We start from the raw sequence: 27,672 nt of genomic DNA on the forward strand, positions 1-27,672 counted from the left end.
TCTGGAACAGCAGTAGTCACACTGTTCTGGAACAGCAGTAGTCACACTGTTCTGGAACAGCAGTAGTCACACTGTTCTGGAACAGCAGTAGTCACACTGTTCTGATCTAGCCTCGCGCACTGCCTACACATTTTTTTTATCGTCATTAATGTTATATTTAACATTCTTCCGTTGTGGTATGTTATAACTGATTATTTTTAATAGGTAAAGGACAACCTAACCTATCTTAGAAATGTGCCTCTAACTTAACCTAACTTAGAAATGTGTTGTAAATCTAACCTGAATTAGAAAAGTGTTGCAGCAAACGTAACCTAACTTAGAAATGTGCTATAAAACCGCATGCGAAGAAGTGACCTGAGTGTTGGGAAGAGAATGGGTCGCTGACATACAAGAGGCCACCTGTGACAGACTCGTCCACACACACACACACACACACACACACACACACACACACACACAGTGATGGACAGCGCTAGACGGGTGCAGATAAGGGCAGATGTTTAAGAGAGACACGGCTCACAGTTGAAGAATTGAGACACTTATGCAACACATGGGAATCTTTATTGAAGAAACGTTTCGCCACACAGTGGCTTCATCAGTCCAATACAAAGTAGAAGTGGGTAAGGAGAGTAGTAGTTTGAGGTAATCAGTCCCTCAACCTGGAATCGATGTGTTCAGTCCATCACTCTTGTAGGAAGTGCAGCATAGGGCCAGAGAGGTGGCTTATATACTGCGGTGAGATGAGTTGAAGCAGGAGGAGGCGGGATCACAGTGGGACCTGCCACTAGTGTAAGTAGGTCGTCGTCCAAAGGTTGGGCAAGCGTTGAAGTCTTTATACCAAGATCCCATGATCGTCACATCTGTCAGACACTGCAACATCATAGGATCTTGGTACAAAGACTTCAATACTTGCCCAACCTTTGGACGACGACCTACTTACACTAGTGGCAGGTCCCACTGTGATCCCGCCTCCTCCTGCTTCAACTCATCTCACCGCAGTATATAAGCCACCTCTCTGGCCCTATGCTGCACTTCCTACAAGAGTGATGGACTGAACACATCGATTCCAGGTTGAGGGACTGATTACCTCAAACTTCTACTCTCCTTACCCACTTCTACTTTGTATTGGACTGATGAAGCCACTGTGTGGCGAAACGTTTCTTCAATAAAGATTCCCATGTGTTGCATAAGTGTCTCAATTCTTCAACTTGTCGGTTTTCAAAACCATTCGTCACACGGCTCACAGTCAACTGACTAGGAACTCCAACAGTGTCAACACAGCCACGTTAAAATGAAGTAGTCTTCCCTTGACTTGTGAAGATTACACTAGTTTCCCCTAGATGTGCTACACTGCACGTGGAAAGTACAGTGGTATCCTCTAAATGTGCTCCGCTGCATGGAGAAACTACAGTAGTCTCCCCTAAATGTGTTACACCACAGAGAAAATAGCAGTAGTCTCCCCCAATGTGCTGCACCAGAGGTATAGAGTACAGTAGTCTTCCCTAAACGTGCTACACCACCACCAATACAGACTATATACACAGTATTTAAGACACCTTCAATCACAGCTGCCTTCAGCAACCTGGCTAGGGGCTTAGGATAGCCAGCAGGCTAGAAGTAGCATCCAGCTGTCTGAGGTGTATAAATGATTAAGGTGTATAAATGGAAAACAGGAATAAATAAAGGGGATGTAAATAGCGTTCTAAAAATATCTAGCCTAAACAGGACTCGCAGCAATGGCTTTAAGTTGGAAACATTCAGATTCAGGAAGGATATAGGAAAGCACTGGTTTGGTAGATTTTGGATGAGTGGAACAAACTCCCCAGTACCGTTATAGAAGCTAAAACGTTGTGTAGTTTTAAAAATAGATTAAATAAATACACGAGTGGGTGTGGGTCGGTGTGAGTTGGACCTGACTAGCTGGTGCTACTGGGTCAGATGCCGTGCTCCTTCCTTAGTGAATGTGACCTGACCTGACTAGGTTAAGGCGTTTGCTTAAGCCGGTATGAGAGTTGGATCTGCCTTGCATGGGCCAGTAGGCCTGCTGCAGTGTTCTTTCTTATGTTCTTAAGTGCTCTAGCACTTCCCTTCTGATTATCTTCTCCATTACCTGACATGTTATGCATGCTGGAGATACTGCTCTGTAGTTCAACACTTCCTGTCTCCTTTCTTAAACACTGGAACTACATTCACTGTCGTCCAGGTCCCTGCCAGCTTTTCCTCTGATGGCACTGAGTGCCAGTGTAGATCTCTGAGATGACAGAGTGCCACTTTGGTACCAGAAGGCTTAGAGAGCCTCCTTGGTGGAGCTAGAGAGCTTCAGAAAGTTCCACTAATGTCAGGCATGCTCACACAGAGATGGGTATGCTCCAGGATGTTCCACCAAGGTCAGGCATGCTCACACAGAGATGGGTATGCTCCAGGATGTTCCACCAAGGTCAGGCATGCTCACACAGAGATGGGTATGCTCCAGGATGTTCCACCAAGGTCAGGCATGCTCACACAGAGATGGGTATGCTCCAGGATGTTCCACCAAGGTCAGGTATGCTCACACAGAGATGGGTATGCTCCAGGATGTTCCACCAAGGTCAGGTATGCCCACACAGAGGTGGGTATGTCCCCAACACACACGTGGGCATATGCATGGGGAAAGGTGTGTGTGGGTAGTGGTGACGTCACTGGCACCTGGCAGTGACTGTTGTGACGCTGTGGACGTGACCGACATACTGGCTGACGTTGTTAACAACGCAAGCAGCCACCATATTATTAATTACTAACATTACATCAAGGAAGGTAGACGAAAACGTTAACTATATTAAAAATGAGAAGCTTGGGACAAATTTACACAACCTTAATGGACAATGTATTGTTGTCTACTGCAGTTAGATCTTTGTTCACTGTCTACTGCAGTTAGATCTTTGTTCACTGTCTACTGCAGTTAGATCTTTGTTCACTGTCTACTGCAGTTAGATCTTTGTTCACTGTCTACTGCAGTTAGATCTTTGTTCACTGTCTACTGCAGTTAGATCTTCGTTCACTGTCTACTGCAGTTAGATCTCTGTTCACTGTCTACTGCAGTTAGATCTCTGTTCACTGTCTACTGCAGTTAGATCTCTGTTCAATGTCTACTGCAGTTAGATCTTTGTTCACTGTTGTCTACTGCAGTTAGATCTTTGTTCACTGTCTACTGCAGTTAGATCTTTGTTCACTGTTGTGTACTGCAGTTAGATTTCTGTTCACTGTTGTCTACTGCAGTTAGATCTTTGTCCACTGTTGTCTACTGCGGTTAGATCTTTGTTCACTGTTGTCTACTGCAGTTAGATCTCTGTTCACTGTTGTCTACTGCAGTTAGATCTTTGTTCACTGTTGTCTACTGCAGTTAGATCTCTGTTCATTGTTGTCTACTGCAGTTAGATCTTTGTTCACTGTTGTCTACTGCAGTTAGATCTTTGTTCACTGTTGTCTACTGCAGTTAGATCTTTGTTCACTGTTGTCTACTGCAGTTAGATCTCTGTTCACTGTTGTCTACTGCAGCTAGATCTTTGTTCACTGTTGTCTACTGCAGTTAGATCTTTGTTCACTGTTGTCTACTTCAGTTAGATCTTTGTTCACTGTTGTCTACTGCAGTTAGATCTTTGTTCACTGTTGTCTACTGCAGTTAGATCTCTGTTCATTGTTGTCTACTGCAGTTAGATCTTTGTTCACTGTCTACTGCAGTTAGATCTTTGTTCACTGTTGTCTACTGCAGTTAGATCTTTGTTCACTGTTGTCTACTGCAGTTAGATCTTTGTTCACTGTTATCTACTGCAGTTAGATCTCTGTTCACTGTTGTCTACTGCAGTTAGATCTTTGTTCACTGTTGTCTACTGCAGTTAGATCTTTGTTCACTGTTGTGTACTGCAGTTAGATCTCTGTTCACTGTTGTCTACTGCAGTTAGATCTTTGTTCACTGTTGTCTACTGCAGTTAGATCTCTGTTCACTGTTGTCTACTGCAGTTAGATCTTTGTTCACTGTTGTCTACTGCAGTTAGATCTTTGTTCACTGTCTACTGCAGTTAGATCTTTGTTCACTGTTTTCTACTGTAGTTAGATCTTTGTTCACTGTTGTCTACTGTAGTTAGATCTTTGTTCACTGTTGTCTACTGCGGTTAGATCTTTGTTCACTGTTGTCTACTGCAGTTAGATCTTTGTTCACTGTTGTCTACTGCAGTTAGATATTTGTTCACTGTTGTCTACTGCAGTTAGATCTTTGTTCACTGTTGTCTACTGCAGTTAGATCTTTGTTCACTGTTGTCTACTGCAGTTAGATCTTTGTTCACTGTTGTCTACTGCAGTTAGATCTTTGTTCACTGTTGTCTACTGCGGTTAGATCTTTGTTCACTGTTGTCTACTGCAGTTAGATCTTTGTTCACTGTTGTCTACTGCGGTTAGATCTTTGTTCACTGTCTACTGCAGTTAGATCTTTGTTCACTGTTGTCTACTGCAGTTAGATCTTTGTTCACTGTTGTCTACTGCAGTTAGATCTTTGTTCACTGTCTACTGCAGTTAGATCTTTGTTCACTGTTGTCTACTGCAGTTAGATCTTTGTTCACTGTTGTCTACTGCGGTTAGATCTTTGTTCACTGTCTACTGCAGTTAGATCTTTGTTCACTGTTGTCTACTGCACTTAGGCCAGTGTTCACTGTTGTCTACTGCACTTAGACCAGTGTTCACTGTTGTCTACTGCACTTAGACCAGTGTTCACTGTTGTCTACTGCACTTAGACCAGTGTTCACTGTTGTCTGCTGCACTTAGACCAGTGTTCACTGCTGTCTACTGCACTTAGACCAGTGTTCACTGTTGTCTACTGCACTTAGACCAGTGTTCACTGCTATCTACTGCACTTAGACCAGTGTTCACTGTTGTCTACTGCACTTAGACCAGTGTTCACTGTTGTCTACTGCACTTAGACCTTCGTCCGCCGCCTGGCTACCATATAGTTTATTGGTTGGTTAATGAGGTTTAAAATCTATCGACTAACTTTTCACCACCAGTCAAGAACATGGTATTACTTACACTAGGGATTAAATTAAAACCTCAGCATATACAGCATGCTGAGATTAAGACACATGTGCAACATCTGGGTATCTATATTGTAGACGTTTCGCCATCCAGTGGCTTTATCAATACAAATTCTAGGACATAACTTGAAGACAGTAGAACTATGTACAGAAGATGAGGTAATCAGTCCCTCAGCCTAGGAGTAGGTGCGAAGAGCACCATAGTCGTGGAGATTCTGAAGCAGAAGAAAGGATCCTGGCGCTTATATAGTAACGTCAGGTGTAGCAGACGAGGGCATATTCACTGGTAGGCGGGATTCCCCAGTGGAAGTAGGTCCTTCCCAAAGAGATGGGTTAGTTGTAGTAGTAGTTGTCGTAGTCGTGAAGGTATTGTACATGAAGGACCTACTTCCACTGGGGAATCCCGCCTACCAGTGAATATGCCCTCGTCTGCTACACCTGACGTTACTATATAAGCGCCAGGCTCCTTTCTTCTGCTTCAGAATCTCCACGACTATGGTGCTCTTCGCACCTACTCCTAGGTTGAGGGACTGATTACCTCATCTTCTATACATAGTTCTACTGTCTTCAAGTTATGTCCTAGAATTTGTATTGATAAAGCCACTGGATGGCGAAACGTCTACAATAAAGATACCCAGATGTTGCACATGTGTCTTAATCTCATCTTGTCGGTATTATTTACCATTCGTACACATATACAGCATGCGCTGAGGTATATACATCATATACCGAGACATGTAGGATGACTAAATTAATACATAGCATTAGAAATCTTCCTTATGAAGAAAGATTGAAGACTCTTAAGTTACATTCACTTGTTAGACGAAGAATGAGGGGAGACCTGATCGAAGTGTATAAGTGGAAGATAGGTATTAATAAAGGGGATATTAATAAGGTCTTGAGGATGTCTCTCCAAGAAAGAACCCGCAGTAATGGATTTAAATTAGATACGTTTAGATTTAGAAAGGACATAGGAAAGTATTGGTTTGGAAATAGGGTAGTTGACGAGTGGAACAGTCTACCTAGTTGGGTTACTGAGGCTGGGACTTTGGGTAGTTTCAAATTTAGGTTGGATAAGTACATGAGTGGGAGGGGTTGGATTTGAGTGGGACTTTCACATCAGAGCTTATTTCATTGAAAATTGGGTTGGGCAAATGTTTTGTTAGTGGGATGAATTGTGAATTACCTGCCTAGTATGGGCCAACAGGCCTCCTGCAGTGTTCCTCCTTTCTTATGTTCTTATGTATACAGCACACGCTGAGACATGTATACATCACACGCTGAGAGATGTATACATCACACGGTGAGAGATGTATACATCACACGCTGAGACATGTATACATCACACGCTGAGACATGTATACATCACACGCTGAGACATGTATACATCACACGCTGAGACATGTATGTAGATGAATGGTTCAGAGAACCGACATGTTGATAAATTAGACACATGTGCAACTCTTGGGTATCTTTATTCAAGATTGATGGACTGACCACATCGACTCAAGGTTGAGGGACTGATTACCTCATTCTCCTCCTGTTCTTCAAGATTCTCCTTTGTATGGACTGATGAAGCCACTGTGTGGCGAAACGTCTCCTCAATAAAGATACCCAAGAGTTGCACATGTGTCTAATTTATGAGACATGTATACATCACACGCTGAGACATGTATACATCATACGCTGAGACATGTATACATCACACGCTGAGACATGTATACATCACACGCTGAGACATGTATACATCATACGCTGAGACATGTATACATCACACGCTGAGACATGTATACATCATACGCTGAGACATGTATACATCACACGCTGAGACATGTATACATCACACGCTGAGACATGTATACATCATACGCTGAGACATGTATACATCACACGCTGAGAGATGTATAAATCACACGCTGAGATATGTATATATCATACGCTGAGACATGTATACATCACACGCTGAGAGATGTATAAATCACACGCTGAGATATGTATATATCATACGCTGAGACATGAATACATCACACGCTGAGAGATATACAGATCATACGCTGAGATATATATATATATCTCAGATAGTTCCTGACTATGGAACTGAACTTCTCCAGGCTGAGGGACTGACAACCTCAAAATTCTACGACTTTAAGGGTGATGGACTGATTACATCGTTTTCACATCTCTACTGTTCCTGCCTACTTTCTGTATTCGACTGAAGAAGCCTACTGTGTAGGCGAAACGTTTCGGAATAAAGTTGCCTAACTGTTGCCTATGTGTCTTACCTACCATATATATATATACATCATACGCTGAGAGATATACAGATCACACGCTGAGAGATGTATACATCATACACTGAGATATATATACACCTCTCGTCGTGCATGTCATGTCTGCCATATGGTTAACATGATCACCAAACACACCAGAGCAGCCTGCATCTGGATGCTTCACATCACCCACACACACCAGAGCAGCCTGCATCTGGATGCTTCACATCACCACACACACCAGAGCAGCCTGCATCTGGATGCTTCACATCACCCACACACACCAGAGCAGCCTGCATCTGGATGCTTCACATCACACACACACCAGAGCAGCCTGCATCTGGATGCTTCACATCACCACACACCAGAGCAGCCTGCATCTGGATGCTTCACATCACACACACACCAGAGCAGCCTGCATCTGGATGCTTCACATCACACACACACCAGAGCAGCCTGCATCTGGATGCTTCACATCACCACACACCAGAGCAGCCTGCATCTGGATGCTTCACATCACACACACACCAGAGCAGCCTGCATCTGGATGCTTCACATCACACACACACCAGAGCAGCCTGCATCTGGATGCTTCACATCACACACACACCAGAGCAGCCTGCATCTGGATGCTTCACATCACCCACACACACCAGAGCAGCCTGCATCTGGATGCTTCACATCACACACACACCAGAGCAGCCTGCATCTGGATGCTTCACATCACACACACACCAGAGCAGCCTGCATCTGGATACTTCACATCACCACACACTCCAGAGCAGCCTGCATCTGGATGCTTCACATCACCACACACACCAGAGCAGCGTACATCTAGATGCTTCACATCACCAGACACACCAGAGCAGCCTGCATCTGGATGCTTCACATCACACACACACCAGAGCAGCCTGCATCTGCATGCTTCACATCACACACACACCAGAGCAGCCTGCATCTGCATGCTTCACATCACCACACACACACACACCAGAGCAGCCTGCATCTGCATGCTTCACATCACACACACACCAGAGCAGCCTGCATCTGGATGCTTCACATCACACACACACCAGAGCAGCCTGCATCTGCATGCTTCACATCACCACACACACCAGAGCAGCCTGCATCTGGATGCTTCACATCACACACACACCAGAGCAGCCTGCATCTGGATGCTTCACATCATACACACACCAGAGCAGCCTGCATCTGGATACTTCACATCACCACACACACACCAGAGCAGCCTGCATCTGGATACTTCACATCACCACACACACCAGAGCAGCCTGCATCTGGATGCTTCACATCACACACACACCAGAGCAGCCTGCATCTGGATGCTTCACATCACACACACACCAGAGCAGCCTGCATCTGCATGCTTCACATCACCACACACACCAGAGCAGCCTGCATCTGGATGCTTCACATCACACACACACCAGAGCAGCCTGCATCTGCATGCTTCACATCACCACACACACCAGAGCAGCCTGCATCTGGATGCTTCACATCACCACACACACCAGAGCAGCCTGCATCTGGATGCTTCACATCACACACACACCAGAGCAGCCTGCAACTGCATGCTTCACATCACCACACACACCAGAGCAGCCTACATCTGGATGCTTCACATCACCACACACACACCAGAGCAGCCTGCATCTGCATGCTTCACATCACCACGCACACCAGAGAAGCCTGCATCTGCATGCTTCACATCACCACACACACCAGAGCAGCCTGGATATGGATGCTTCACATCACCACACACCAGAGCAGCCTGCATCTGGATGCTTCACATCACCAGACACACTAGAGCAGCCTGCATCTGCATGCTTCACATCACCAGACACACCAGAGCAGCCTGCATCTGGATGCTTCACATCACCACACACACACCAGAGCAGCCTGCATCTGGATGCTTCACATCACACACACACCAGAGCAGCCTGCATCTGGATGCTTCACATCACCACACACACACCAGAGCAGCCTGCATCTGGATGCTTCACATCACCGCACACACCAGAGCAGCCTGCATCTGGATGCTTCACATCACCACACACACCAGAGCAGCCTGCATCTGGATGCTTCACATCACACACACACCAGAGCAGCCTGCATCTGGATGCTACACATCACCACACACACCAGAGCAGCCTGCATCTGGATGCTTCACATCACCACACACACCAGAGCAGCCTGCATCTGGATGCTTCACATCACCACACACACCAGAGCAGCCTGCATCTGCATGCTTCACATCACCACACACACCAGAGCAGCCTGCATCTGGATGCTTCACATCACCACACACACCAGAGCAGCCTGCATCTGGATGCTTCACATCACCACACACACCAGAGCAGCCTGCATCTGGATGCTTCACATCACCACACACATCAGAGCAGCCTGCATCTGGATGCTTCACATCACCACACACACCAGAGCAGCCTGCATCTGGATGCTTCACATCACCGCACACACCAGAGCAGCCTGCATCTGGATGCTTCACATCACCACACACACCAGAGCAGCCTGCATCTGGATGCTTCACATCACCACACACACACCAGAGCAGCCTGCATCTGGATGCTTCACATCACACACACACCAGAGCAGCCTGCATCTGGATGCTTCACATCACCACACACACCAGAGCAGCCTGCATCTGCATGCTTCACATCACACACACACATCAGAGCAGCCTGCATCTGCATGCTTCACATCACCACACACACCAGAGCAGCCTGCATCTGCATGCTTCACATCACACACACACACCAGAGCAGCCTGCATCTGGATGCTTCACATCACCACACACCAGAGCAGCCTGCATCTGGATGCTTCACATCACACACACACCAGAGCAGCCTGCATCTGGATGCTTCACATCACACACACACCAGAGCAGCCTGCATCTGGATGCTTCACATCACACACACACCAGAGCAGCCTGCATCTGGATGCTTCACATCACCCACACACACCAGAGCAGCCTGCATCTGGATGCTTCACATCACACACACACCAGAGCAGCCTGCATCTGGATGCTTCACATCACACACACACCAGAGCAGCCTGCATCTGGATACTTCACATCACCACACACTCCAGAGCAGCCTGCATCTGGATGCTTCACATCACCACACACACCAGAGCAGCGTACATCTAGATGCTTCACATCACCAGACACACCAGAGCAGCCTGCATCTGGATGCTTCACATCACACACACACCAGAGCAGCCTGCATCTGCATGCTTCACATCACACACACACCAGAGCAGCCTGCATCTGCATGCTTCACATCACCACACACACACACCAGAGCAGCCTGCATCTGCATGCTTCACATCACACACACACACCAGAGCAGCCTGCATCTGCATGCTTCACATCACACACACACCAGAGCAGCCTGCATCTGCATGCTTCACATCACACACACACCAGAGCAGCCTACATCTGGATACTTCACATCACCACACACACCAGAGCAGCCTGCATCTGGATGCTTCACATCACACACACACCAGAGCAGCCTGCATCTGGATGCTTCACATCACACACACACACCAGAGCAGCCTGCATCTGGATACTTCACATCACCACACACACCAGAGCAGCCTGCATCTGGATGCTTCACATCACACACACACCAGAGCAGCCTGCATCTGGATGCTTCACATCACACACACACCAGAGCAGCCTGCATCTGCATGCTTCACATCACCACACACACCAGAGCAGCCTACATCTGGATGCTTCACATCACACACACACCAGAGCAGCCTGCATCTGCATGCTTCACATCACCACACACACCAGAGCAGCCTGCATCTGGATGCTTCACATCACCACACACACCAGAGCAGCCTGCATCTGGATGCTTCACATCACACACACACCAGAGCAGCCTGCAACTGCATGCTTCACATCACCACACACACCAGAGCAGCCTACATCTGGATGCTTCACATCACCACACACACACCAGAGCAGCCTGCATCTGCATGCTTCACATCACCACGCACACCAGAGAAGCCTGCATCTGCATGCTTCACATCACCACACACACCAGAGCAGCCTGGATATGGATGCTTCACATCACCACACACCAGAGCAGCCTGCATCTGGATGCTTCACATCACCAGACACACTAGAGCAGCCTGCATCTGCATGCTTCACATCACCAGACACACCAGAGCAGCCTGCATCTGGATGCTTCACATCACCACACACACACCAGAGCAGCCTGCATCTGGATGCTTCACATCACACACACACCAGAGCAGCCTGCATCTGGATGCTTCACATCACCACACACACACCAGAGCAGCCTGCATCTGGATGCTTCACATCACCGCACACACCAGAGCAGCCTGCATCTGGATGCTTCACATCACCACACACACCAGAGCAGCCTGCATCTGGATGCTTCACATCACACACACACCAGAGCAGCCTGCATCTGGATGCTACACATCACCACACACACCAGAGCAGCCTGCATCTGGATGCTTCACATCACCACACACACCAGAGCAGCCTGCATCTGGATGCTTCACATCACCACACACACCAGAGCAGCCTGCATCTGCATGCTTCACATCACCACACACACCAGAGCAGCCTGCATCTGGATGCTTCACATCACCACACACACCAGAGCAGCCTGCATCTGGATGCTTCACATCACCACACACACCAGAGCAGCCTGCATCTGGATGCTTCACATCACCACACACATCAGAGCAGCCTGCATCTGGATGCTTCACATCACCACACACACCAGAGCAGCCTGCATCTGGATGCTTCACATCACCACACACACCAGAGCAGCCTGCATCTGCATGCTTCACATCACCACACACACCAGAGCAGCCTGCATCTGCATGCTTCACATCACCACACACACACCAGAGCAGCCTGCATCTGGATGCTTCACATCACACACACACCAGAGCAGCCTGCATCTGGATGCTTCACATCACCACACACACCAGAGCAGCCTGCATCTGCATGCTTCACATCACACACACACACCAGAGCAGCCTGCATCTGCATGCTTCACATCACCACACACACCAGAGCAGCCTGCATCTGCATGCTTCACATCACCACACACACCAGAGCAGCCTGCATCTGCATGCTTCACATCACACACACACACCAGAGCAGCCTGCATCTGCATGCTTCACATCACCACACACACACACCAGAGCAGCCTGCATCTGCATGCTTCACATCACACACACACACCAGAGCAGCCTGCATCTGGATGCTTCACATCACACACACCAGAGCAGCCTGCATCTGCATGCTTCACATCACACACACACCAGAGCAGCCTGCATCTGGATGCTTCACATCACACACACCAGAGCAGCCTGCATCTGGATGCTTCACATCACCACACACACCAGAGCAGCCTGCATCTGCATGCTTCACATCACACACACACCAGAGCAGCCTGCATCAGGATGCTTCACATCACACACACACCAGAGCAGCCTGCATCTGCATGCTTCACATCACAAACACACCAGAGCAGCCTGCATCTGCATGCTTCACATCACCACACACACCAGAGCAGCCTGCATCTGGATGCTTCACATCACACACCAGAGCAGCCTGCATCTGGATGCTACACATCACCACACACACCAGAGCAGCCTGCATCTGGATGCTTCACATCACACACACACCAGAGCAGCCTGCATCTGCATGCTTCACATCACCACACATACCAGAGCAGCCTGCATCTGGATGCTTCACATCACCACACACACCAGAGCAGCCTGCATCTGGATGCTACACATCACCACACACACCAGAGCAGCCTGCATCTGGATGCTTCACATCACACACACACCAGAGCAGCCTGCATCTGCATGCTTCACATCACCACACATACCAGAGCAGCCTGCATCTGGATGCTTCACATCACACACACACCAGAGCAGCCTGCATCTGGATGCTACACATCACCACACATACCAGAGCAGCCTGCATCTGGATGCTTCACATCACCACACACACCAGAGCAGCCTGCATCTGCATGCTTCACATCACCACACATACCAGAGCAGCCTGCATCTGGATGCTTCACATCACCACACACACCAGAGCAGCCTGCATCTGCATGCTTCACATCACCACACACCAGAGCAGCCTGCATCTGCATGCTTCACATCACCACACATACCAGAGCAGCCTGCATCTGGATGCTTCACATCACCGCACACACCAGAGCAGCCTGTATCTGGATGCTTCACATCACCACACACACCAGAGCAGCCTGCATCTGGATGCTTCACATCACCACACATACCAGAGCAGCCTGCATCTGGATGCTTCACATCACCACACACACCAGAGCAGCCTGCATCTGGATGCTTCACATCACCACACACACCAGAGCAGCCTGCATCTGGATGCTTCACATCACCACACACACCAGAGCAGCCTGCATCTGGATGCTTCACATCACCACACATACCAGAGCAGCCTGCATCTGGATGCTTCACATCACCGCACACACCAGAGCAGCCTGCATCTGGATGCTTCACATCACCACACACACCAGAGGAGCCTGCATCTGGATGCTTCACATCACCACGCACACCAGGGCAGCCTGCATCTGGATGCTTCACATCACCACACACACCAGAGCAGCCTGCATCTGGATGCTTCACATCACCACACACACCAGAGCAGCCTGCATCTGCATGCTTCACATCACCACACACACCAGAGCAGCCTGCATCTGGATGCTTCACATCACACACACACACCAGAGCAGCCTGCATCTGCTTGCTTCACGTCACCACACACACCAGAGCAGCCTGCATCTGCATGCTTCACATCACCACACACACCAGAGCAGCCTGCATCTGGATGCTTCACATCACCACACACACATCAGAGCAGCCTGCATCTGCATGCTTCACATCACCACACACACATCAGAGCAGCCTGCATCTGCATGCTTCACATCACCATACACACATCAGAGCAACCTCCATCTGGATGCTTTCACATCACCATACACACATCAGAGCAGCCTGTATCTGCATGCTTCACATCACCACACACACATCAGAGCAGCCTGCATCTGCATGCTTCACATCACCACACACACATCAGAGCAGCCTGCATCTGCATGCTTCACATCACCACACACACATCAGAGCAGCCTGCATCTGCATGCTTCACATCACCACACACACCAGAGCAGCCTGCACCTGCATGCTTCACATCACCACACACACCAGAGCAGCCTGCATCTGGATGCTTCACATCACCACACATCACCAGACCAGCACATCACCACACATCACTCACATCACACACACATCACGACACATCACCACACATCACACACACATCACCACACATCACACACATTACCACACATCACCACACATCACCATACATCACCACACATCACCACACATCACACACACATCACCACACATCACCACACATCACCAAACATCACCACACATCACACATCACCACACATCACACCCACATCACACACACATCACCACACATCACACACACCTCACACATCACCACACATCACTACACATCACCACACATCACACACACATCACCACACATCACCACACATCACACACATCATCACACATCACACACACATCACGCACACATCACCACACATCACCACACATCACCACACATCACACACATCACCACACATCACCACACATCACACACACATCACACATCACCACACATCACCACACATCACACACACATCACACATCACCACACATCACACACATCACCATACATCACCACACATCACACACACACATCACCACACATCACCACAAATCACCACACATCACACACACATCACCACACATCACACATCACCACTCATCACACACACATCACCACACATCACACACACATCACACACACATCACACACACATCACACACACATCACCACACATCACACACACATCACCACACATCACACACACATCACCACACATCACACACACATCACCACACATCACACACACATCACCACACATCACCACACATCACCACACATCACCACACATCACCACACATCACCACACATCACCACACATCACACACACATCACCACACATCACACACACATCACCACACATCACCACACATCACCACACATCACCACACATCACCACACACATCACCACAGACTGACACACATATCACAACACATCACCACACACTGACACACATATCACTACACACTGACACACACATCACCACACATCACCACACACTGACACACACATCACCACACATCACCACACATCACCACACATCACCACACATCACACACACATCACCACACATCACCACACATCACCACACATCACACACACATCACCACACATCACACACACATCACCACACATCACCACACATCACACACATCACCACACATCACACACATCACATCACCACACATCACCACACATCACCACACATCACCACACATCACACACACATCAGAGGTCATAAAACATTCACTGGACAAATATTCTAAATTAGAACACGGAAAAAACTTTCTTGATTTTCTAAGAAGTGTTGAGAATGTTAAACATTAACTATTATGATGTGATGTTTAATGTTTGTTCCCGAGCTGGAATAGTGTAGTCCAGACAACACTAAGGTAGAGGTCATCACATAACTAAGACCAGCGTCAGGAGTACCAAGGTAGAGGTCATCACATGACTAAGACCAGCGTCAGGAGTACCAAGGTAGAGGTCATCACATGACTAAGACCAGTGTCAGGAGTACCAAGTTAGAGGTCATCACATGACTAAGACCAGCGTCAGGAGTACCAAGTTAGAGGTCATCACAAGACTAAGACCAGCGTCAGGAGTACCAAGTTAGAGGTCATCACATTACTAAGACCAGCGTCAGGAGTACCAAGTTAGAGGTCATCACATGACTAAGACCAGCGTCAGGAGTACCAAGTTAGAGGTCATCACATGACTAAGACCAGCGTCAGGAGTACCAAGGTAGAGGTCATCACATAACTAAGACCAGTGTCAGGAGTACCAAGGTAGAGGCCATCACATGACTAAGACCAGCGTCAGGAGTACCAAGGTAGAGGTCATCACATGACTAAGACCAGTGTCAGGAGTACCAAGTTAGAGGTCATCACATAACTAAGACCAGCGTCAGGAGTACCAAGTTAGAGGTCATCACATGACTAAGACCAGCGTCAGGAGTACCAAGTTAGAGGTCATCACATAACTAAGACCAGCGTCAGGAGTACCAAGGTAGAGGTCATCACATGATTAAGACCAGCATCAGGAGTACCAAGGTAGAGGCCATCACATGACTAAGACCAGCATCAGGAGTACCAAGGTAGAGGTCATCACATGACTAAGACCAGCGTCAGGAGTACCAAGTTAGAGGTCATCACATGACTAAGATCAGCGTCAGGAGTACCAAGGTAGAGGCCATCACATGACTAAGACCAGCGTCAGGAGTACCAAGTTAGAGGTCAACACATGACTAAGATCAGCGTCAGGAGTACCAAGGTAGAGGCCATCACATGACTAAGACCAGCGTCAGGAGTACCAAGGTAGAGGTCATCACATGACTAAGACCAGCATCAGGAGTACCAAGGTAGAGGTCATCACATGACTAAGAACAGCATCAGGAGTACCAAGGTAGAGGTCATCACATAACTAAGACCAGCATCAGGAGTACCAAGGTAGAGGTCATCACATAACTAAGAACAGCATCAGGAGTACCAAGGTAGAGGTCACTGTGATGCAGTTCAGATGGGATTGTGAGGTCTCTAGGGAGACCTAATTATATGGTCACACCTGCCTTAGCAAATGTCGGGTAGTCACGCCCATGTCTGAGGTCTTTTGTTCTTGACGGCGTCAGACCTCGGCGTCAGGTCGTAACACGTGGTACATACCCCATTGTGGAGGGGGTACTTTGACTACCATATAAACCCAGGGAACAGCTAAGCAAGGAGGTTGTTGGTGACAGGTCCGGGGTGCGAGAGCTCTGAACAGCCGCGCGTGTAGCGGACCACACATTGGGAATCTCGGGTCAGCTGGTCAGTGAATTAAGAGTGAGTACTAGTCCGTGTTACTGATAACATCTACCTTTCCCCCTGCTAATAAGTCTCATAGGTCAATTGTTATATTATGTAAATGTCCATCAGGATATGTTGTATTCTAGCCCTTTTATGTTATTAAGTAAACTATAGCCATAGTTCCCATTTTTATTTGTACCTCCATATGCTATTCCCTATTCTGTTAAGCACTGGGATACACAGGAGACGTGCTCACTCGCTGGGATACCTCAGGTAGAGTGGGTAAAGGTCTCACATCATCACATGACTAAGACCAGCGTCAGGAGTACCAAGGTAGAGGTCATCACATAACTAAGACCAGCGTCAGGAGACATGCTACCACGTCTTCTTACACACAAAATACTCCTACCACCAGTCATCAAATTTTATCACTATTTAACACCAAGTCTGCGTTCATATTATTTTTATGCATAAATTTAAATACATTTAAGTTTTAGAGTCAGTGCGTTTCAGTCATGCCTTCCCAAGTAATTATAGTAGCTACACTTAAATATATTTTTATTCATTGCCTTAAACCTGTTTAATTCTCACACATGGCAAGCCACTGCAGGTAATTTAGAGCAAGGAGTGCCGTGGGCACCATACAAGAACACTGTATCAACATCCGTGGATCTAGACTATTTAACACATTACCAGAAGGTATCAGAACAAGTGTAGAAGTATTCAAGAGGAATCTGGACAGGTACCTCCCCCAAGTGGCGGATTAACCAGGCTGTCATGGATAAGTGAATCAGCGAGCCGCCAGCAGCTACAGGCTACCTGACCATGCAAGCCTGGCCCAGGACCGGGCTGCGGAAATAGGAATAGATTTTAGATTTGGTCATCTAAATGGCTAGTTTCTTGTGCATCCCATTTCCATCCTGCGGAGGATAGTGCAAGAGCATATGGATACACAAGAGGCCTAGGAACTTGGCCCTAAAAGGATTAACAGGAGTACATTTGGATTTATATTTACAGTTAGTTCACTTACCTGTTACAAGCAAACTTAGGAAATTTACTTCATTTATCTGGTATCTTATTTTTATTAATATCTTGACAGGGCATAAAGGTTATTATACTATGTGAATATTCCTCAGTGTTCAAGATAGTGACCACAGGTCTGGCCACATACTTTGCATTTGGTTTGATCATGTGTATCTGCCAAACTGCCGGAAGTACTTGTAACCAAGCCTAAGCCTGGCCACTACAACATCAGGCAGTCTGTTCACATTGCAAGTTGCTCCATGAACGTACTTATCTACGTTCGTGTTATAGCAGGTTATAATTGCTTCTAATTGCATTCCTATAACACTCAGTTTCATTATTTACTTCTCTCCTAATATTATTCCTAATGCTAGACACAAATACACCAAAGTTATATTATTTGAAATAGGAAAACTCTCAAACGCATCAAAGGTAAGACGTGGTGGGGCCTCCATCCACTTTGGACTCAGCGTAACACAGACAAGCTACCTACCTGCCTTCCAGATGACTACCTCTACACACAACAATACCTCCGCAGCTATTGCTCCTCCTTAATTGGTAATTTGTTGTGTTGATGTTATCCAGTCTCACCTGGTCTTACTTTCTCTCGCGTTCTCCACTACAGTCCCAGATTCCTTGGTGAATATCTCCTTAAACACATTCCTCGTTAGCTCTCCTCTTCCTTCCTTCGTAAGTGCTTTCACATGATTCTTTACTGTCAGCTTCTTCAGATTCTGCTATGTAGCAGCTTCTGTTCTGCCCCTACTTTTGCCACTATAATCTGCTCAAATTGTCTCTAGTATCTTACCCTCATTTAACACCAGTAAATGGATAAATACATGAAGGCGAGACTGTTGCGATACGCAAAACGAAAACTAGTAAAAACCAAGAAAGAGGAAGTATGAAGACCACAAAACTAACTTTCACATCTTAATGTCACCGTCACTTTACCACCTGTCTTGAGTCACAGCAAATATCTGACGTTACCTTAAATTTGGTTACAGCAAATATCTGACTTTATCTTAAATTTGGTTACAGCAAATAACTGACGTTACCTTAAATTTGGTTACAGCAAATAACTGACGTTACCTTAAATTTGGTTACAGCAAATAACTGACGTTACCTTAAATTTGGTTACAGCAAATAACTGACGTTACCTTACAGTTGGTTATCATTTCCAGTAAATTTGCTCGTAATACAAAATTTTCTCGTAACATAAAAATGACAACTGGTAAATAATATATGCCAAGTGTGTCCCTTTTAGAGCCAAAGTTTTAAGTTTAACACTGTCATATACAACTGTGCTACGATCTGCAGGACTGGCACGAGATGTGCAATGATGTGGCCACTTCAGTGACAAAACTTAAATGTAGATCTGTATTGGTCTCTGCCCTCTAATTTCTGCATATTTTCTAAGCCCTACCTGGAGGGTGTTCCTGGGGTCAACGCCCCCGCGGCCCGGTCCATGATCAGACCTACAATATGGGTTTTTACATATACACACAAAGACAAAGTTTCGTAAACAGTTACAATACATACATAGTTGCATTTACAGCTATACAAGTTTAGAGAAAGTACTATAGCAAATCAACACTAACACAAACACACTAAAACTGGAGTTTAACTCCACCAAGTGCAGTCATGAAGTTTAGGGAAGGACAAAGAAGACTGCAGACGGAGTACAGCCTAGTAGGTCGAGGCTGCAAAACTCACTCAAGCAAAAAGGATCTTGGGGCGAGTGTAATACCAAGCACATCTCCTGAGGCGCACATCAACCAAATAACTGCTGCAGCATATCGGCGCCTGGCAAACCTAAGAACAGCGTTTCGACATCTAAGGAGTCATTCACTAGCATGTAGCACCAGTATGGAACCCACACCTGGTCAAAGACGTCAAAAAATTAGTTAAGCTGCAAAGTTTGAAATAAGATTAGTCCCAGACCTAAGGCGTATGCTCTATAAGGGTAATCAACTTGACGACACTGGAGGGCAGGAGAGATAGAAAGGACATGATAACGGCATTTAAATACCGAGAGGAATTGGCAAGGCGGACAGGGTCAGAATGTTTCAGAGATGGGACATAGCAACAAGGGGTCACAGCTCTAAGTTGAAAACTCAGATGAGTCACAGTAATGTTAGGAAGTATTTCTTCAGAGTTGTCAGGAAGTTTAACAATCTGGAGAGTGATGTAGTGGAAGCAGGATCCATACATAGCTTTAAGATCCATACATAGCTTTAAGAAGGGGTCGATAAAGCTCGTGGAGAAGGGAGTGGAAGTAGTAGCGACCAGCGAAGAGGCGGGGCCAGGAGCTATGATTCGACTCCTGCAACCACAAAAAGGGTGAGTATAAATCGGTGAGCGCACACACACACACAAACACGTACACTTACACACTAACACACACACTAATACACGCACAGACCTGGTCCAGCAAATGGCTCCTGGAGTTCAACCCAACAAAGTGCAAAGTCATGAAGATTGAGGAAGGGCAAAGAAGACCGCAGACGGAGTACAGTCTAGGGGGCCAGAGACTACAAACCTCACTAAAGGAAAAAGATCTTGGGGTGAGTATAACACCAGGCACATCTCCTGAAGCGCACATCAACCAAATAACTGCTGCAGCATATGGGCGCCTAGCAAACCTCAGAACAGCATTCCGACATCTTAATAAGGAATCGTTCAGGACCCTGTACACCGTGTACGTTAGGCCCATATTGGAGTATGCGGCACCAGTTTGGAACCCACACCTAGCCAAGCACGTAAAGAAACTAGAGAAAGTGCAAAGGTTTGCAACAAGACTAGTCCCAGAGCTAAGAGGTATGACCTACGAGGAGAGGTTAAGGGAAATCAACCTGACGACACTGGAGGACAGGAGAGATAGGGGGATATGATAACGACATACAAAATACTGAGAGGAATTGACAAGGTGGACAAAGACAGGATGTTCCAGAGATTGGACACAGTAACAAGGGGACACTGTTGGAAGTTGAAGACACAGATGAATCACAGGGATGTTAGGAAGTATTTCTTCAACCACAGAGTAGTCAGGAAGTGGAATAGTTTGGGAAGCGATGTAGTGGAGGCAGAATCCATACATAGCTTTAAGCAGAGGTATGATAAAGCTCACGGTTCAGGGAGAGTGACCTAGTAGCGACCAGTGAAGAGGCGGGGCCAGGAGCTAGGACTCGACCCCTGCAACCTCAACTAGGCGAGTACAACTAGGCGAGCACTAATACACACACACTAATACACACACCAACACACACACACACACACACACACTAACACACACACTAACACACACACTAACACCCACACACACTAACACACACATACACACACACACACACACACACACACACACACACACACACACGCACACGCACACGCACACGCACACGCACACGCACACGCACACGCACACACACACACACACACACGCACACGCACACACACACACACACCAGGAGCTCGGACTCGACCCCCGCAACCTCAACTAGGTGAGTACACACACACACACACACAAATCATCCCTCTTATCACACTACCACCATCACTAATTAACTTTCTTACACCTTGGCTCAGCCTCCCGCCGTGGTAGAGGCACCACTCAGCACAGCCTGGAAGTTGCGCTAGAGCTCCCGGTCCAACATTCGGAAGCCTGCGAAATGCAAAGTAACACGAAGGCAAGAGAGCTTACAATAGGGTAACGCGGTGTTGTGTAACAGTCTGCTCACTCAATGTAACGGATATCCAAGTGTGGGGGGAAGAGGAGATGGTGTTGTGGGGGGAAAGTGGTCGTGGTTGTGGCGTGGGCATATATGTAAGAAGTGGTGTGGGGGAGGTGGTCGTGTGGGAGAGGTGATGGTGGTGTGGGGTCGTGGTGGTAGTGGTGGTGTGGGGAGGTGGTAGTAACGCGGGGAACTAAAACAGAATTGGATACAACAACAGCGTAATGCTACACTGTGTTATATGATAGCAACAGTGGAAGCAAAAGCCAGTTATGTTTCCCATTCGTATAACATCACGTAGGATAGTGCTTATGTAAGGTGCTGAAATGTGTCAGCCTGAGCTGGGAGACTTCAGTAGTGTCAGCCTGAGCTGGGAGGCTTCAGTAGTGTCAACCTGAGCTGGGAGGCTTCAGTAGTGTCAGCCTGAGCTGGGAGACTTCAGTAGTGTCAGCCTGAGCTGGGAGGCTTCAGTAGTGTCAACCTGAGCTGGGAGACTTCAGTAGTGTCAGCCTGAGCTGGGAGACTTCAGTAGTGTCAGCCTGAGCTGGGAGGCTTCAGTAGTGTCAGCCTGAGCTGGGAGACTTCAGTAGTGTCAGCCTGAGCTGGGAGGCTTCAGTAGTGTCAGCCTGAGCTGGGAGACTTCAGTAGTGTCAGCCTGAGCTGGGAGACTTCAGTAGTGTCAACCTGAGCTGGGAGGCTTCAGTAGTGTCAGCCTGAGCTGGGAGGCTTCAGTAGTGTCAGCCTGAGCTGGGAGACTTCAGTAGTGTCAGCCTGAGCTGGGAGGCTTCAGTAGTGTCAGCCTGAGCTGGGAGACTTCAGTAGTGTCAGCCTGAGCTGGGAGACTTCAGTAGTGTCAGCCTGAGCTGGGAGGCTTCAGTAGTGTCAGCCTGAGCTGGGAGGCTTCAGTAGTGTCAGCCTGAGCTGGGAGGCTTCAGTAGTGTCAGCCTGAGCTGGGAGACTTCAGTAGTGTCAGCCTGAGCTGGGAGGCTTCAGTAGTGTCAGCCTGAGCTGGGAGACTTCAGTAGTGTCAGCCTGAGCTGGGAGGCTTCAGTAGTGTCAGCCTGAGCTGGGAGGCTTCAGTAGTGTCAGCCTGAGCTGGGAGACTTCAGTAGTGTCAGCCTGAGCTGGGAGACTTCAGTAGTGTCAACCTGAGCTGGGAGACTTCAGTAGTGTCAGCCTGAGCTGGGAGACTTCAGTAGTGTCAGCCTGAGCTGGGAGGCTTCAGTAGTGTCAGCCTGAGCTGGGAGACTTCAGTAGTGTCAGCCTGAGCTGGGAGACTTCAGTAGTGTCAGCCTGAGCTGGGAGGCTTCAGTAGTGTCAGCCTGAGCTGGGAGGCTTCAGTAGTGTCAGCCTGAGCTAGGAGACTTCAGTAGTGTCAGCCTGAGCTGGGAGGCTTCAGTAGTGTCAGCCTGAGCTGGGAGGCTTCAGTAGTGTCAGCCTGAGCTGGGAGACTTCAGTAGTGTCAGCCTGAGCTGGGAGACTTCAGTAGTGTCAGCCTGAGCTGGGAGGCTTCAGTAGTGTCAACCTGAGCTGGGAGGCTTCAGTAGTGTCAACCTGAGCTGGGAGGCTTCAGTAGTGTCAGCCTGAGCTGGGAGACTTCAGTAGTGTCAGCCTGAGCTGGGAGACTTCAGTAGTGTCAGCCTGAGCTGGGAGGCTTCAGTAGTGTCAGCCTGAGCTGGGAGGCTTCAGTAGTGTCAACCTGAGCTGGGAGGCTTCAGTAGTGTCAACCTGAGCTGGGAGGCTTCAGTAGTGTCAGCCTGAGCTGGGAGACTTCAGTAGTGTCAACCTGAGCTGGGAGGCTTCAGTAGTGTCAGCCTGAGCTGGGAGGCTTCAGTAGTGTCAACCTGAGCTGGGAGGCTTCAGTAGTGTCAACCTGAGCTGGGAGGCTTCAGTAGTGTCAGCCTGAGCTGGGAGACTTCAGTAGTGTCAACCTGAGCTGGGAGGCTTCAGTAGTGTCAGCCTGAGCTGGGAGGCTTCAGTAGTGTCAACCTGAGCTGGGAGGCTTCAGTAGTGTCAGCCTGAGCTGGGAGGCTTCAGTAGTGTCAGCCTGAGCTGGGAGGCTTCAGTAGTGTCAACCTGAGCTGGGAGACTTCAGTAGTGTCAGCCTGAGCTGGGAGGCTTCAGTAGTGTCAACCTGAGCTGGGAGGCTTCAGTAGTGTCAACCTGAGCTGGGAGGCTTCAGTAGTGTCAACCTGAGCTGGGAGGCTTCAGTAGTGTCAGTCTGAGCTGGGAGGCTTCAGTAGTGTCAGCCTGAGCTGGGAGGCTTCAGTAGTGTCAACCTGAGCTGGGAGGCTTCAGTAGTGTCAACCTGAGCTGGGAGGCTTCAGTAGTGTCAGCCTGAGCTGGGAGACTTCAGTAGTGTCAACCTGAGCTGGGAGGCTTCAGTAGTGTCAGCCTGAGCTGGGAGGCTTCAGTAGTGTCAACCTGAGCTGGGAGGCTTCAGTAGTGTCAGCCTGAGCTGGGAGGCTTCAGTAGTGTCAACCTGAGCTGGGAGGCTTCAGTAGTGTCAACCTGAGCTGGGAGACTTCAGTAGTGTCAACCTGAGCTGGGAGACTTCAGTAGTGTCAGCCTGAGCTGGGAGACTTCAGTAGTGTCAGCCTGAGCTGGGAGACTTCAGTAGTGTCAGCCTGAGCTGGGAGGCTTCAGTAGTGTCAGCCTGAGCTGGGAGGCTTCAGTAGTGTCAACCTGAGCTGGGAGACTTCAGTAGTGTCAGCCTGAGCTGGGAGACTTCAGTAGTGTCAGCCTGAGCTGGGAGACTTCAGTAGTGTCAACCTGAGCTGGGAGACTTCAGTAGTGTCAGCCTGAGCTGGGAGACTTCAGTAGTGTCAGCCTGAGCTGGGAGACTTCAGTAGTGTCAACCTGAGCTGGGAGACTTCAGTAGTGTCAGCCTGAGCTGGGAGACTTCAGTAGTGTCAGCCTGAGCTGGGAGGCTTCAGTAGTGTCAGCCTGAGCTGGGAGGCTTCAGTAGTGTCAACCTGAGCTGGGAGACTTCAGTAGTGTCAGCCTGAGCTGGGAGACTTCAGTAGTGTCAGCCTGAGCTGGGAGGCTTCAGTAGTGTCAGCCTGAGCTGGGAGAATTCAGTAGTGTCAGCCTGAGCTGGGAGACTTCAGTAGTGTCAGCCTGAGCTGGGAGACTTCAGTAGTGTCAGCCTGAGCTGGGAGGCTTCAGTAGTGTCAGCCTGAGCTGGGAGGCTTCAGTAGTGTCAGCCTGAGCTGGGAGACTTCAGTAGTGTCAACCTGAGCTGGGAGACTTCAGTAGTGTCAACCTGAGCTGGGAGACTTCAGTAGTGTCAACCTGAGCTGGGAGACTTCAGTAGTGTCAGCCTGAGCTGGGAGACTTCAGTAGTGTCAGCCTGAGCTGGGAGACTTCAGTAGTGTCAGCCTGAGCTGGGAGACTTCAGTAGTGTCAGCCTGAGCTGGGAGACTTCAGTAGTGTGATGAGGATAATGTCAAGTATTGCAGTAAGGGTTCCTCAGCTATGACATCTTCACAAGTTTGCTTCCAGCAGAGCTGGAGTTACTATCACTTGGGAATTACCATCTCTCAGGATAGTCTATCTTATACACTGGAGAAATTAAATTTTTATTAAGATATCTCCATCATACTAGAGCAGAGGCAAGAAAAAATATACTCTCTCTCTCTCTCTCTCTCTCTCTCTCTCTCTCTCTCTCTCTCTCTCTCTCTCTCTCTCCTATTTAGCTTTCCCCAGACAGCTTTATCTCACTTTCACCTACCACATCCTCACCTGCCACATCACCACCTACCACCATCTGCCACATCACCACCTACCACCATCTGCCACATCACCTACCACCATCTACCTCAACACTCAATTCTTTACTGCATTTTTTCTCTTTTTTCTCAAGATTTTTTTCCTCCCCCAATCGCTAGTCACAGTTTTCCTCCTCTTCCTCTGAACAAATCCCTCCTATCTTCCCTTCATTTTCACTAATCCTCTCCTTCCCCTCCTTTTCATTTGTATCTTCTTCCCTCCATTCACTAATCCCCTCTTCCTCCATTCTTTAAAAATTCTCTTCTCTCTGTCTCTTATTCCTCTTGTTCCACTGCCTCTCCCTTAATTCCTCTTCTTTACCCTACCGTTTTTAACTATTCTGTGCCTGTGGTCCAGAGTTAAATAAATCACCCAGAGAGTGCTTAGTGACTTCTAAACACGCGCGAATACAAATCACACCCACGCGCAAGCACACGCCAGTATGAAGAACACACACCTCCACGCTAGCACACGTATATAAAAATCACACCTCCGCACTAGCACAGGTGCGTACAAATCACACATCTCCCAGCTCCATGGAGCTGAACTTTTCTCCAGGCTGAGGGACTGGTTACATCATCTTTATTTCACTACTACACCTGCTGCCTCTGTATCTGACTGAAGAAGCCTACTATGTAGGCAAAAAGTTTCCACAATTAAGATTCCCCACTGTTGCCAGGTGTCTTAATCACCACCATTCCAGGATTAACGCAAGTCATTCATCCATTAAAGACGCCAGCAGCCTCTAGACTACTTCGTCTTCAGTTAGTGGTACACTTCCCCGACGTGCATGTACAACGATAATACAAGTGTACACTGAACAACTTTCACACTTAACAAATTGGCTTCCTGGTGACACATGCGTCCTGCTTCCTAATACCATGATAATAATTCCAGTACACTTCATCCCTTGCGTAAGTGGGACACTTGAAAGGAGGGATATACTGTACAGTATCTTTATATGACATACTCTTGAAGTTCGACTCCACACCTAACCAGTTCAATATACCTTAAGTCCCTACCTGACCTTGCATAAAGGCTATCGGCTGCAACCTGTCTAATATGAAAGAAGGAAAGTAATGAGGGGACTTTCCCTGCACACGTGAAGTCACATATCTTATGGTCATGTGGTTGCTTCTGGGACAAGCCGCTGAGTTCAACGCTGACCTCATTGTTACTAACAAGAACTGTCACTGCATCTGAGCGTCGCTGATTCTCAACAACCCACGCTCAACACTTCGCACCTGCTTGCATACTCTTGATATCAAAGGTGCCAACACTTGCCATGTCTCTCCTGGCTTGGTCCAGGCAGTGACACTTAGAACACTTTGTGTGGGAATCTCACTACTATCTTCTGGGAGACGAGACGTGCAGAGCACACATTAATTTGGCGTTAAGTGGCACCTTCCTCTAGTAGTTTGTGTACCCAGGGAGCTATGGCTAGTGCGGCTCCTTACCGAGATGTCACCATAACAAGTCATTTTATGTGCTCACTCTGGCCTTTCATGTGAGGCTACTGTTCCATGGTATTTTCAAAATCTGCCTCCTGCCCTGGGATTTCACTGCTAATCGTCGCTAGCAAGGGTTAGAGTAACTAGGTTACTCTCTATGTGACAGTGTCAATCACAATGATCCGAGGCCTCATAAATCAAGTCGATGTCAAACTATTATCTTGTAATACACATTAATAAGACCAACAGGTGACT

The 27,672-nt window shown here is 47.9% G+C and overlaps 1 protein-coding gene across 1 annotated transcript in view; it reads right to left on the minus strand.

Moving 5' to 3' along the window:
- Positions 1-27,672, minus strand: part of LOC138853167 (uncharacterized) — a 673,459-nt gene that overhangs the window by 610,149 nt on the left and 35,638 nt on the right. The gene's annotated exons all lie outside the window — the stretch shown is intronic.

Source organism: Cherax quadricarinatus, chromosome 24 (assembly GCF_038502225.1).
Source record: "Cherax quadricarinatus isolate ZL_2023a chromosome 24, ASM3850222v1, whole genome shotgun sequence".
Lineage (NCBI taxonomy): Eukaryota > Metazoa > Arthropoda > Malacostraca > Decapoda > Parastacidae > Cherax > Cherax quadricarinatus.